Source organism: Capra hircus, chromosome 8 (assembly GCF_001704415.2).
Source record: "Capra hircus breed San Clemente chromosome 8, ASM170441v1, whole genome shotgun sequence".
Classification (NCBI taxonomy): domain Eukaryota; kingdom Metazoa; phylum Chordata; class Mammalia; order Artiodactyla; family Bovidae; genus Capra; species Capra hircus.
Window position 1 is genome coordinate 94,634,429 of NC_030815.1, and position 15,980 is coordinate 94,650,408.

General features: G+C 39.6%; 1 pseudogene across 1 annotated transcript; it reads left to right on the forward strand.

The window, feature by feature from the left end:
- Window positions 4,417–4,889, forward strand: LOC102180042 (annotated as a pseudogene). The gene has a single exon (XR_001296023.2). The product of XR_001296023.2 is annotated as a small EDRK-rich factor 2 pseudogene (transcript).

Consider the following 15,980-nt stretch of genomic DNA (forward strand, 5'->3'; position numbering starts at 1 on the left):
CAGAATTTGCATTGTTTTTTGCACATGTATAATGATTCAGATTCTTATTCTGACATTCTTGGTAAAAGAGATAGGCCTGGATTTGAAGTAAGTTGTGAATTAATGCTTTCTAGTCAGAGGTAGGTAAAAGACTTCTGGTAACCCTGACTGATTTTAACATTGAAGGCAGCCCCACCCTCCAATTCATTTTGCAATGGGGAAGTGGTTTGCTGAATAGGCCTATGTAAAAAAGGCAAGAACTGTATTGTACATCAAATGCTTGAGTCATATCCCTTGCTCCTTGCTCAGCAACTGTATCTTAAACAAATGATGGAATGCATAGGCCAGACACTGCTCAGATTTCAAAGATGAACAAGATGCAGTTTCAGCAATCATGTGACTGGGGCCCTGCATGAGGGAGTGGGAAGGTAAATTAAAATGAAAAAATGCTGACAGATAACTACAATTTAAAGCCCTGATGCTGGGAAAGACTGAAGGCAGGAGGAGAAGGGTATGACAGAGGACGAGATGGTTGGATGGCATCACCAACTCAGTGGACACAAGTTTGAGCAAGCTCCAGGAGATGGTGAAGGACAGGGAAGTCTGGCATTCTGCAGTCCATGGGGTCACAAAGAATTGAACACAACTGGGCAACTGAACAACAACAACAAGGCAGAAGGTGTTCGGAGTGCTCAGTTCTCACCAGATGCAAAAATTACTATTTAGAGGATCAAAAGATTTCATGGAGAAATACCGCTAGAACTGGAATTGCCTGCTTTCTATAGGCATGTAATGTGCTCTGCTGTTCATCAGATTCTGTGCCAGGCACTAGGGATGCAGAGATAAAACTGGCACATTGGTACTCATGAGAAAGCTCTCAGCTCAGCCAGGGAAGTGAAACTTCTAAAAAGAAAAATCTCAACCCAACCTGGTAAATGCTCTCAAAAGAAAAAGAAGAAAAAGCAACTGGAGCATGGAGAAGTAAGCAGCTAGTTCTGCCTGGGGCCCCCCCAGGACAGCACATAAACGGGTAAACAAGAATCTTCAAGAGAATGATGTTTAACCCTCACAGTGAAGTGGGTGCTTTCCTTAAGGTTTTGCAGCATCCTGACCCTATATCCTACAATACCCCTCAGTTCAGTTCAGTTCAATTCAGTCGCTCAATTGTATCTCACTCTTGCGACCCCATGGACTGCAGCACACCAGGCCTCCCTGTCCATCACCAACTCCTGGAGTTTACCCAAACTCATGTTCATTGAATTGGTGATCCCATACAACCATCTCATCCTCTGTCATCCCCTTCTCCTCTTGCCTTCAATCTTTACCGGCATCAGGGTCTTTTCCAGTGAGTCAGTTCTTCGAATCAGGTGGCCAAAGTATTGGAGTTTCAGTTTCAGCATCAGTCCTGCCAATGAACATTCAGGATTGATTTCCTTTAGGATGGACTGATTGGATCTCCTTGCAGTCCAAGGGACTCTCAAGAGTCTTCTCCAACACCATAGTTCAAAAGCATCAATTCTTCGGCACTCAGCTTTCTTTATAGTCCAACTCTCACATCTATACGTGACTACTGGAAAAACATTAGCTTGGACTCTATGGACTTTTACTGCAAAGTAATGTCTCTGCCTTTTAATATGCTATTTAAAAAGTTGGTTACAACTTTTCTTCCAAGGAGCAAGCGTCTTTTAATTTCATGGCTGAAGTCACCATCAGAAGTGATTTTGGAGCCCCCAAAAATAAAATCTGTCACTGTTTCCACTGTTTCCCCATCTATTACCCATGAAGTGATGGGACCAGATGCCATGATCTTAATTTTCTGAATGTTGAGTTTTGAGCCAACTTTTTCACTCTCTTCTTTCACTTTCATCAAGAGGCTCTTTAGTTCTTCTTTGCTTGCTGCCATAAGGGTGGTGTCACCTGCATATCGGAGGTTATTGATATTTTTCCCAGCATTCTTGATTCCAACTTGTGATTCATCCAGCCCAGCATTTCTCATGATGCACTCTGCATATAAGTTAAATAAGCAGGGTGACAATATACAGCCTTGACGTACTCCTTTTCCTATTTGGAACCAGTCTGTTGTTCCATGTCCAGTTCTAACAGTAGCTTCCTGACCTGCATACAGATTTCTCAAGAGGCAGATCAGGTGGTCTGGTATTCCCATCTCTCTCAGAATTTTCCACAATTTATTGTGGTCCACACACACAGTCAAAGGATTTGGATAGTCAATAAAGCAGAAGTGGATGTTTTTCTGGAACTCTCTTGCTTTTTCGATGACCCAGTGGGTGTTGGCAATTTGATCTCTGGTTCCTCTGCCTTTTCTAAAACCAGCTTGAACATCTGGAAGTTCATGGTTCACGTACTGTTGAACCACTTTTGAGCAACCAATTTTGAGCATTACTTCACTAGCGTTTGAGATGAGTGCAATTGTGCAGTAGTTTGAGCATTCTTTGGCATTGCCTTTCTCTGGGATTGGAATGAAAACTGACTTTTTCCCATCCTGTGGCCACTGCTGAGTTTTCCAAATTTGCTGGCATATTGAGTACAGCACTTAAACAACATTATCTTTTAGGATTTGAAATAGCTCAACTGGGATTCTTTCACCTCCACTAGCTTTGTTCATAATGATGCTTCCTAAGGTCAAATTGCCAACATCCGCTGGATCATCGAAAAAGCAAGAGAGTTCCAGAAAAACATCTATTTCTGCTTTATTGACTATGCTAAAGCCTTTGACTGTGTGGATCACAATAAACTGTGGACAATTCTGAGAGAGATGGGAATACCAGACCACCTGCCCGCCTCTTGAAAAATCTGTATGCAGGTCAGGAGGCAACAGTTCAAACTGGACATGGAACAACAGACTGGTTCCAAATAGGAAAAGGAGTACATCTAGGCTGTATACTGTCACCCTGCTTATTTAACTTCTATGCAGAGTACATCATGAGAAACGCTGGACTGGAAGAAACACAAACTGGAATCAAGATTGCCGGGAGAAATACCAATAACCTCAGATATGCAGATGACACCACCCTGATGGCAGAAAGTGAAGAGGAACTAAAAAGCCTCTTGATGAAAGGGAAAGAGGAGAGTGAAAAAGTTGGCCTAAAGCTCAACATTCAGAAAACAAAGATCGTGGCATCCAGTCCCATCACTTCATGCGAAATAGATGGGGAAACAGGGGAAACAGTGTCAGACTTTATTTGGGGGGGCTCCAAAATCACTGCAGATGGTGACTGCCGCCATGAAATTAAAAGACGCTTACTCCTTGGAAGAAAAGTTATGACCAACCTAGACAGCATATTCAAAAGGAGAGACATTATTTTGCCAACTAAGGTCCATCTAGTCAAGGCGATGGTTTTTCCTGTGGTCATGTATGGATGTGAGAGTTGGACTGTGAAGAAGGCAGAGCACTGAAGAATTGATGCTTAAGAACTGTGGTGTTGTAGAAGACTCTTGAGAGTCCCTTGGACTGCAAGGAGATCCAACCGGTCCATTCTGAAGGAGATCAGCCCTGGGATTTCTTTGGAAGGAATGATGCTGAAGCTGAAACTCCAGTACTTTGGCCACCTCATGCAAAGAGTTGACTCATTGGAAAAGACTCTGATGCTGGGAGGGATTGGGGGCAGGAGGAGAAGGGGACGACCGAGGATGAGATGGTTGGATGGCATCACTGACTCGATGGACATGAGTCTGAGTGAACTCCGGGAGTTGGTGATGGACAGGGAGGCCTGGCATGCTGCGATTCATAGGGTCGCAAAGAGTCGACGACACGACTGAGCAACTGAACTGAACTTTGTGTATTCTTGCCACTTCTTCTTAATATCTTCTGCTTCCGTTAGGTCCATACCATTTCTGTCCTTTATTGTGTCCATCTTTGCATGAGAAGTTCCTTTTCTATATCTGATTTTCTTGAAGAGATCTCTAGCTTTTCCCATTCTATTGTTTTTCTCTATTTCTTTGCATTGATCACTGAGGAAGGCTTTCTTATCTCTCCTTGCTATTCTTTGGAACTCTGCATTCAATTGGGTATAGCTTTCTTTTTCTCCTTTCCCTTTCACTTCTTTTCTATTCACAGCTATTTGTAAGGCCTCCTTAGACAACCATTTGGCCTTGTTATATTGCTTTTCCTTGGGGATGGTCTTGATCCCTGCCTCCTGTACAATGTCACGAGGCACTACTATTTTTCCTACCTTACGGATGGAAAAAAAACAGCTCAGAGTTTGAATTACTTGAAAGTTGACTAAAGTTGCAAGCTAGGAAGCAAAGTTACCATTGAATGCAGAAATGCTTGGCTGGATGAAGCACAAGATGGTATCAAGATTGCCAGGAGAAATATCAATAACCTCAGATATGCAGATGACACCACTCTTATGGCAGAAAGAGAAGAGGAACTGAAGAGCCACTAGACGAAATTGAAAGAGGAGAGTGAAAAGGCTGGCTTAAGGGAGCCGTTGTGGTCGCCATGACCCGCAGTAACCAGCACAAGCTCGCCCGCCAGAAGAATATGAAAAAGCAGAGCGACTCGGTTAAGGGAAAGCGCCGAGATGATGGGCTTTCTGCTGCCGCCCGCAAGCAGAGGGACTCGGAGATCATGCAGCAGAAGCAGAAAAAGGCAAATGAGAAGAAGCAGGAACCCAAGTAGCTTTGTGGCTTCGTGTCCAACCCTCTTGCCCTTCACCTGTGTGCCTGGAGCCAGTCCCATCACGCTCGCGTTTTCTCCTGTATCGCTCACAGGTCCCAGCACGGATGGCATTCCCTTTGCCCTGAGTCTGCAGTGGGTCCCTTTTGCGTTTACTATCCCTCAAGTAGCCTATCTCCCCCTGGGCCTCTCCTGGGGGTAAGGGGGTTACCCCTTCCCAGTGTTTTTTATTCCTGTGGGGCTCACCCCAAACTATTAAAAGTAGCTTTGTTTAACAACAACAACAACAAAAAGTCTGGCTTAAAACTCAACATTCAAAAAATGAAGATCATGGCATCTGGTCTTATCACTTCATGGCAAATAGATAGGGAAACAATGGAAACAGTGCCAGACTTTTATTTTGTTGGGCTCCAAAATCACTGCAGATGGTGACTGCCGCCAGGAAATTAAAAGACACTTGCTCCTTGGAAGAAAATCTATGACCAACCTAGATAGCATAATAAAAGGCAGAGACATTATTTTGCAGCAAAGGTCCATATAGTCCAAGCTAATGTTTTTCTAGTAGTCACGTATGGATGTGAGAGTTGGACTATAAAGAAAGCTGAGCACTGAAGAACTGATGTTTTTTCACCGTGGTGTTGGAGAAGACTCTTGAGAGTCCCTTGAACTGCAAGGACATCAAACCAGTCAATCCTAAAGGAAATCAGTCCTGAATATTCATTGGCAGAACTGATACTGAAGCTGAAACGTCAATACTTCAGCCACCTGATACGAAGAACTGACTCATTGGAAAAAACCCTGATGCTGGGAAAGACAGAAGGTGGGAGGAGAAGGGGGTGACAGAGGCTGAGATGGTTGGGTGGCATTACCAACTTGATGGACATGAATTTGAGTAACCTCAGGAATTGGTGATGGACAGGGAAGTGTGGTGTGCTACAGTCCATGAGGCCGCTAAGAGTCAGACACGACTGAATGACTGAACTGAACTAAGGAAGCAAGGAAACAACAGGAATTGAATTCTGGATTTTGTTGGCTATCTCCAGTTGCCCAAAAGGTAAGGGAAGAAACTAGAAGAAGAAAGGAATATATTCTGGTAGCTTGACCACAAGCCAGGAAGCAGGACAGCCAAGCTCTTTTTTTTTTTTCTTTTTTTGGAAAAAACACATAGAAAAGATTTTCCAGAGTGTAGACTGCCTGGTAGTTATGATGATGGCTGTATTATAATATATATAATCCGTCCTTGAGACTGTATGCTTGTTTCCAACATTCTGCCATTAAAGGGAGCTGGCACCACTAATCCAGAAAAGGGGACTAGGAAGTGATGGAGAAAAGGAGAGTAGCTATTTAGATGTAGTGATAAACAATACCTCCCCCTGAAGAAGCCAAAGGACATTTAAAGTCATTGGACTTTATTCCAAGGGTAGTAAGAAAACAGAATATTTTGAATATAAATAAAAAACTTTATAATAACCCTTAAAACTTAAAAGAGGATATAACCATTGATAATATTTTATTGTATTTCTTTCCAGTTCCTACGCATATAAATAAGGTAAATAAATATATTTTAATGTTTTAATCTTTCAAACTTATGATCATACTACACAGGGGTTTGTACCTTATTTTTATAACTTTTTACTTTGGCATAATTTCAAATGTTCCCTACAAAAATGTTGTAAAAATAAAACAAAAAGAATACTCATATACTCTTTGCCCAGATTCATCAATACATGTGATTCATCTGTTTTATCAGATGTATGTATATGTATTCATGCCTTTGGTATAAACCATTTGAGAGTAAGTTGGAGAAATCAGTGCATATTCCCTAAGAAAAAGGACATTGATTCTCTGTATAACCACAGTACAACTATCAAAACTAGGAAATTTAACACTGATGCAATTCACAGTCCACAATCTTTATTCAAATTTCATCAGTTGTCCCATAAGTGTCCTCTATAGATTGTTTTCTCTTGGTCTAAAATCAAATCTTAGGTGCATTTATTTCTCACAATTTTCAATCTCTTTCATTTGGAACAGTTCCTCACTGTTTTGTGTGTGTGTTTCTTGCCCTTGACATTTTGAAGAGTATAAGCCAGTTATTTTGTACAATGTCCTTTGATTTGAATTTGTCTGATCAGATTCAGATTTTGCCTTTTTGGCAGGAATACCACCAAAGTAATGCTGTATGCTTCTCAGTGCATCTCACCATTAGACAAATAATATTGTTTTGTTAACTTTGATCACTTAGTTAAAGTAGAGTCTGCTAACTTGTTGCCACTCTAACATAGCTATTTTCCTTTAAAATTAATAAGTGATTTATGAGGAGATAATTTGAAACTATGTAAACATTCCATTCTTCATTAAACCTCCTAGTGAACATCATTCATCCACTAATTTTAGCACTCATTAGTGGTTTTCTGTCTCCATCACTCTTTTCTATATTTGTCAGTATTCTAGAAAGAACTTCTCCTCCTTTCTCATTTTTTATTTACTCATTTATTCCTTTATTGATACAAATATGGCCTCATAGATTTTATTTAACAAGTTATAATCCATTATTATCATTATTAATTTTTATACACAAATTGTCCCATATTTACTGAGTAAGAGGTTTTCAAGCTGGTTTCTGCGTTCTTTTGAAACATTCTTGCTGTTCTTTAAGAAATTCCTTTCTTTCTTGCACAAGATGATGCAGATTTATCTTGTGTTTCCTGACCCTCTCTTGGAACCAGCTATTTTCCCAAGGACTCTTATTTTCTTTCATTGGAAAGTGATATTTAGAAACCAAGTTTTGTGTGCGAGGTGTGCTCACTTTTATTACTGAGTCATTTCTCCTAGGCCCTCTCAGAAGACAGAGCTAAAAATTATCTATGTATATATAATTATTTCTATACATATAAACCTAGAGATCTCTTCAAGAAAATTAGAGATACCAAGGAAACATTTCATGCAAAGATGGCCTTGATAAAGGACAGAAATGGTATGGACCCAACAGAAGCAGAAGATATTAAGAAGAGGTGGCAAGAATACACAGAAGAACTGTACAAAAAAGATCTTCATGATCCAGATAATCACGATGGTGTGATCACTCACCTAGAGCCAGACATCCTGGAATGTGAAGTTAAGTGGGGCTTAGAAAGCATCACTATGAACAAAGCTAGTGGAGGTTAGGGAATTCCAGTTGAGCTATTTCAAATCCTGAAAGATGATGCTGTGAAAGTGCTGCAGTCAATATGCCAGCAAATTTGGAAAACTCAGCAGTGGCCACAGGACTGGAAAAGGTCAATTTTCATTCCAATTCCAAAGAAAAGCAATGCCAAAGAATGCTCAAACTACCGCACAATTGCACTCCTCTCACACACTAGTAAAGTAATGCTCAAAATTCGCCAAGCCAGGCTTCAGCAATATGTGAACCGTGAACTTCCAGATGTTCAAGCTGGTTTTAGAAAAGGCAGAGGAACCAGAGATCAAATTGCCAACATCCACTGGATCATCGAAAAAGCAAGAGAGTTCCAGAAAAACATCTCTTTCTGCTTTATTGACTATGCCAAAGCCTTTGACTGTGTGGATTACAATAAACTGTGGACAATTCTGAGAGAGATGGGAATACCAGACCACCTGACCTGCCTCTTGAGAAACCTATATGCAGGTCAGGAAGCAACAGTTAGAAATGGACATGGAACAACAGACTGGTTCCAAATAGGAAAAGAAGTACGTCAAGGCTGTATATTGTCACCCTGCTTAGTTAACTTCTATGCAGAGTACATCATGAGAGACGCTGGACTGGAAGAAACACAAGCTGGAATCAAGAATGCTGGGAGAAATATCAATAACCTCAGATATGCAGATGACACCATCCTGATGGCAGAAAGTGAAGAGGAACTAAAAAGCCTCTTGATGAAAGGGAAAGAGGAGAGTGAAAAAGTTGGCCTAAAGCTCAACATTCAGACAATGAAGATCATAGCATCCGGTCCCATCACTTCATGGGAAATAGATGGGGAAACAGTGGAGTCAGTGTCAGACTTTATTTTTGGGGGCTCCAAAATCACTGCAGAAGGTGACTGCAGCCATGAAGTTAAAAGACACTTACTCCTTGGAAGGAAAGTTATGACCAACCTAGATAGCATATTCAAAAGCAGAGACATTACTTTGCCAACAAAGGTCCGTCTAGTCAAGGCTGTGGTTTTTCCTGTGGTCATGTATGGATGTGAGAGTTGGACTGTGAAGAAAGCTGAGCGCTGAAGAATTGATGCTTTTGAACTGTGGTGTTGGAGAAGACTCTTGAGAGTCCCTTGGACTGCAAGGAGATCCAACCGGTCCATTCTAAAGGAGATCAACCCTGGCATTTCTTTGGAAGGAATGATGCTAAAGCTGAAGCTCCAGTACTTTGGCCATCTCATGTGAAGAGTTGACTCATTGGAAAAGACTCTGATGCTGGGAGGGATTGGGGTCAGGAGGAGAAGGGGACGACAGAGGATGAGATGGCTGGATGGCATCACCGACTCGATGGACGTGAGTTTGAGTGAACTCTGGTAGTTGGTAATGGACAGGGAGGCCTGGCATGCTGCAATTCATGTGGTTGCAAAGAGTTGGACACTACTGAGCGACTGATCTAAACTGATACCTATATAACTGTGATGCTTCTATATTATCTTTTATGCATAATATATTTTAATAGTATATACTAAGAAACATTAATTGAAACTAACACCTCCAGTTTCAACCCAACACTTCGGAGAATATTCTGAAATTCCACCTATTCACACCTGTAACTACCGATTTCAACAGTGAAAAAACTAGCTTCCATATCCTCAGTATATCTATTCACTTACTTAAGCCTAAGATACATAGTTTCAGAATTGCTAATTCATGCTACTACAAAAAGCAAATCTATTGACTAGAGTTCAATATATTTATAGGGTTTTTCTAAGATACATTCTGTGTGTGGCATAGCCACTGAAATGCATACATATAACATGTACAATGTGATGAGTTCTGACAACTCCCATATCTTATTTTCAACTCAAAATGAGCAATTTTTCATGCCATTGAAGCTTTTCAAAGGCGTGAATTTTTTTAGCTTGGTTATTATTCTTCAGTATGAATGTGTTGTAACTGATTTTCCTGCTCCCTATAATTATATAATTAGTCTTCAATGCTTCTTCAATGTTTTCTATTAAAAGCAGTGTTGCAGTTAATATCCTATTAACACTGTTAAAAAGAGAATGTAATACCACTATGTAAGGTATACTTATGCTACCATTCTTCTACTGAAAGAGATATTCTGTTGAATAAATTAATGAAACTTTCAAAATTCAAAACTTTCAAAATAAGCCCAGTTGTTATTCCTAAGCTAAACTGGTTCTTGCCCAGTGTTTTAATTTCCTAGGACCACTATATCAAACTGCCACAAGCCAAGTGGCTTAAAACACCAGAAATTTATTTTCTCACAGTTCAGGAGATCAGAAGTCCAAAATTAAGGTGTCAGCAGGGTTGGCTCCCCAGAGGCTAAGGGAGAACCCACCCCATGCTTCTCTCCTAGCATCTGATAGTTGCTGGCAATCTTTAGCATTCCTTGGCTTACTCCTTATGAATTCTGGGGAACACCATTCAATCCAGTATGCTCAGTAAATGGTTGGTCCCAGTTGCAACTCCATAATCCCTTATCTGAACTCTTGAGATTAAATGCTTTTAGATTTAGATTTTAGAAAGGAAATATCAGCTATTTACTATATATTACATAACACTTCACTCAAGTCTAGAGCAGCACCTCAGAATCAAACACATTACTATTTCTGCAATGAAATGTATGCATTTCATACCAAGTGAGAGAAATAAAGACAATAGTTTCACGTCATTTCATGTCTCTACTTGCTGCTAAAGAAAAAAAATTTTTTTGTGTTTTTAGAACTTCAGGGATTTCAGAATTCTCTGTTCCTAAATTTAACCCCATTTTTAGGTTCCAATGTTAAAAGTCAAAAAGCCACCCACTGTAGTAGTATAAAGTAAATGGTCCAAGTGCATCAACCCATGAGTACAAATGTGGTCATAATATCATTCACTCCTGATATTCATCAGTTTCAAAGCCATTTCTACACAAGTAGGATTTCCAGTACATTAGAATACTCTCTACTTTTCAGGTACTTCTGGAAACTCCCAGAGTGAACAGGGAATACCCACAATGTCATTCTAGACCCTTGTTAGTGTTGCAACTGAGTCAGGATTCTTAGCTGAGAATCAGCGCATAGAGACCCTCCTCCGGGATGACCTCCTGCTGTTTTAATATGCAGCTGTTCTGTGTCCCTGCAATCAGAGCCTGTTTTCATCACCACCATTCCCCACCTGTTTCCTCGGTGCCTGGCCCTAGCAATGTATTTCAACCAAAAATGCTTCTGTGGAATAAGAAGGAAAATGTGACCCCCTCCTACAATAAGCTCAGTTAGAGGTTTCCCACATGTGACTTCTAAAGTATTACAGAATTTATCGAAAGAACTCTTCCATTTTGTCCTCACAATTCTTTTCCTCTACAAGTTGTACTCATGGTTCAGGTGGATTGTTCAGTGTATTCTTTTCCTACAGTTGCTGTAACAAATAACCACAAACTTTGTGGCTCAAAACAACGCAAACCTATCTTACAGTTCTAAAGGTTAGAGTTTGAAATGGGTCTTATGAACTAAAATCAAGGTGTCTACAGGGCTGTGTTCTTTTTCTAGAGGCTCTAGGGGAGAATATTTCTTTCCTTCTCCAGCTTCTAGAGACTGCCCTGACTCCTTTGCTCACGATTCCTTCTTCCACATTCAAAGCACATGACTTCAGTCTCTTCTTCTGTTGTCACATCTCCTCTCTCTGACTTGGACCTTCATGCCTCTCTTAGCAGGACTCTTGTGATTTCTCCCCTACGCTCAACAGCCTTCACATGTCAAAATCCTTAACAGTCTCATCTGCAAAGTCTCACATGACTTTTTTCATGTCTTTTTTTCATGACCTTTTTCAAGTCTATTTTTCATGACTTTTTCAAGTCTTTTTTTGTGTAAGGTAACACATTTGCACATGCCAAGGACTGATATGTGGATATCCGTGAAAGGCCTTTATTCTGTCTACCATTTGTGGAACTTAAAAACCACCCTTCACACCCATCCTAGGACACATTGCTGCCATTGAATAAACTCCCTCTCAGCAGCCCACTATGCATTTCACCTTCAGTTAATCTCCCTCCCCACCCCTCACCATTTCCAATTTATCAGAAATATGTAGATGAATATAGAAAGAAAAACAGCATAATTTCCCAAATCTTTTAAATTTTATGAAGATTCTTTTCAAGTTTCTTTTGATTCAGATAATCTCAGAGTTGATGGAATGGAGGAGGACCCTTGCCTCTCTCAAAGGGCCACACAGAAAAATGATTTTATTTGTCAAATACTTTCTAATTTATAATTGATGCTCACAAAACCTAATTAAACATATGGGACAAGATTTTTATTCTCATTCTACAGCTAAGGAAACTGAGGCTCAGGAACATTGTCTGATGAAGGTTACATTATTAGCAAGACAGTATCCCTTCTGATTATAAAAAAGTCAAAGGGAAAAAAGAGAACTCACCCCAAAAAGCCAAATTTCGGGATTAATTATAAAATAAAATATGCATATGGTACATATTCCAATTATACCTCTTGAAACAGAGAAGTTTCAGTCTGACTTTTGCTTTCATTTTCCCAGTCAAAACTCTAGTTTTAACTCTTCTGTCTAAGACATCTAGTAGTGTCTCTAACAAAATTAAGTGTGTGAGCTTTATAATCTTCTCTTTGCATAAAAGAATCTGTGTGCTTTTCCATGTAGTTTCTCCCTTTATCCTGGGTTGGCCAATTCCTGTGTTTTGAGATGCAGAATGTGCAGAACAAGTAGATATATATGACTTAGAAGCAGAGACAGGACCTAACAAGATATCAAGTTGAATTACCCAAAAGCTGGTATACAGTGGAAAGAGGGGAAATAGAGGAAAAGAGACCCTGAGGACATCATGTTAAGTGAAATAAGCCAGTCACTGAAGGACAAATACTTGATTTCACTTATATGAAGTATCTAAAGTAGTCAGAGTCATAGAAGAGAATAGGTCAGTGATTGACAGGGACTGGGGGCAGGGGAAGTGGGTAGCTGCTGTTCAGTGTGTATAAAGTTTGAGTTACATAAGATGAAAAAGTTCTAGAGATCTGCTGTACAACATTATGCTTAATGGTAATAATTAACACTATTAATTGTTAATAACGTACTATACTCTTAAAAGGGCTTCCCTGGTGGCTCAGCAGTAAAGAATCCGCCTGCTGATGCAGGAGGTGCGGGTTCAGTCCCTGGGCTGCAAAGATCCACTGGAGAAGAAAATGGCAACACACTCCAAGATTCTTGCCTGAGAAATCCCATGAAGAGAGGAGCCTGGAGGGCTACAGTCCATGGGGTCTCAAAACAGTCAGATATGACTTAGCAACTAAACAGCAACAAATACTCTTAAAAGTTATTAAGAGGGTACACCTCATATTATGTGTATGGATGGTCTTTTTCTTATCACAACTAGGAGGAGATGGAGGAAGAGGAGAAGAAAATGGAGCTGAGGATAAAGGAGGAATGGGATGTGAGAGACTCCAGAGCAGATTTAGGGTGGAAGCGAATTGGGCTTGAGGAATTTTTTTTGAGAAGTACAACTCAAGGCTAGGAATTGGAACCTCTTCAATATTCCTTAACAGATTTGAATAAAAATAGAATTCATTTTTAATAGCTCCATTTAGAAGGACACTTGTTTCTTCTTTAAATGTAACTGGATAGAATGGACTTTAGGGACTTATTAGAGTTACACATGTTTTGGCCCTTTCTTAGAATTAACATTTATCAGCTGAGATACCAGGGGAGCCCAGGGAACTGTTAAGGTTGCAAAGTTCCAAATTTCAGAGATCATTCTAAAGCTTAAGGGAAAGGACTGTATTAGCTGTTTCCCCAAAATAGAAGTAAAGTATAGTTCAAGTACACTGAATTTCACAATCTTACTCTATAGTTCAGTCCCCTAAAACTTTTTAAAAGTACTTTTGTGCAAATTAAAATTCCACTGAGTTACTATTTTTTTCACCCATCAGATTGGCAAAGATTTAAAGACCAATAACTCACTCTACCCAAGAGTGGAAAGATACGCACCTTCATACAATGCTATAGGCAGGACAAAATAGCACAACCTCTGTGTAGGATAATTTGACAAGATCTGTCAAAACTCGAAATATACACATATCCTTTTACTGGGAAAATTATTTCTAACAATTTAGCTCACAGTTGTACTACCACATGTTGAAATGATATGTATATAATGATATTCACTGCAACATTGTTTGTGATACTAAAAAACTCATTAAAAACATATGCATTATTCAAACTGAAACTGGTCAGATAACATGAGATACAGACAATGGATTCTATGCAATATTTAATAAGAATGAGGCAGCTCTGTACATACCAAGGTGAAATATATTGTTAAAAAAAAACCAATCAAGGTGCTGTGTGTGCATTTTAAGCTACCATTTATGAGGGTGGAGCTAAACAAACACATATACATGCATTTCAAAATGCATAGACAATCTCTGAAATCCCACACTGGAAACTGGTAACACTGGTATGTTCAGAGAGAAAAACTGGGCAGACAGCAGACTAAGGTTAGGGTAGGTGGGGGGGTCTTTGCTTTTCACTCCCTGTACCTCTTGGATTTTTACCTTCTGCGTGATGTACCTATTTTTAAAAACATAAGGGCCATTAAAAAAAAAAAGTGTGGGACAATGTATAATTTGAAGTGAGAGAGCTGGGCTCAAACTGCTTATCTACTGTCCCAATGATCGCAAACAAATGATTTTCCCTCTCTGAGTATTTGTTTCTTTGGGGAAATACAGGGGTAATATAATATTGTTGGGAGGACGCTATTGGATATGAGGTTGCTTATAAGTAGTAAAATGTTTCCATGATCTATTTGCCTAAGTACAAAGCATAGGAAAACCAAGTGTCCCTAAATCAGTTCATTACTCAGATTGGAACTGAGTCTCACACTTTAAGTTGATGTCACAAAGGGTCTTGGAAATTTAAGAGCAAAACACAAGATACAGCAGTGGTTCCAAAACTTGTTACTATTAAATCAAATGGAGAGCTTTATGTTCCCCAAAACTTCAGGTTAATGGGTCTGCAGCACAACTGCTCCTTCAGGTGACGAGTATGCAGAGATCTTGAAACCACCAGTAGAAAGGAAGGAGCCTTATCAAATGTAGGTTCATACCAAGTTCTTGCCCAAGCTGTGTAACCTTGGGCAAGTTAATCCACCTTTTTGGAACTTCATACCCTCATTAGTATATGTCAGTATCTTTTTTACCAGCTGTGATCTCTGAAGAGCTTTAGGGTTTGAATGTCCTGGGACTCTCATTTCTTTCAGTTAGTGCCTCCCAGGACAGCTGAAAGACCAAAGGGGGACAGAGACTGTGGTGCTGGTGGTATAAATAGGAATGTTCCTAAGATTCAGTCCTGACAATGAGGGAAGTGCCAGGTTTCTAGAAATGCTGCTTTGATGCCCAGTAGAAGCAGTCCAGAGCCATTCTGGCACCAGCTGGAACTTTTTATTTCCATTTACCTGATTCTGATTCTATCTGTAACTCTCAACAGGCAATCATTAAATGCCATGGATCAACCTCCCCAGCCCATTCCTGGTTAATGATTTAACCTTTAAAACTCTGACTCTGAAACCAAATTGCTTAAGGATACTATGCCACTGACTCATTCATTCATTTATTTAATACTTAATACCCAAATGTTTGTTGAGCACTTACAATTTCCAGCTACCTGTGTCCAAACCTGCAAGGAATTATAAGTGTGAATATTATTTACTCATCAAGATGTAAAAATAACACAGACATACAGATGGTCAACAGGTACATGAAAAGATGCCCAACATCGCTAATTAGCAGGGAAATACAAATCAAAACCACAATGAGATATCATCTCACATAAGAATGACAATTATCAAAAAGACAAGAAACAGCCAGTGTTGTTTGGGATGTGAAGAAAAGGAAACCATTATGCACTGTTGGTGGGAATACAAACTATAAAATACAGTATGAAATAGAACCACCATATTATTCAGCAACTCCATTTCTAGGTATTTATCCAAAGAAGATGAAAGTACTACATGGAAAAGATATATGCACCCCATGTTCATTGTAGCTTTATTTATAATATTTAAGATACAAAAACAACCCAAGTGTCCATTAATAAATGAATGGATAAAGAAAATGTGGTATGTATATACAATGGAATACTATTCAGCCGTAAAAAATTAAATCTTGCCGTTTGGGAC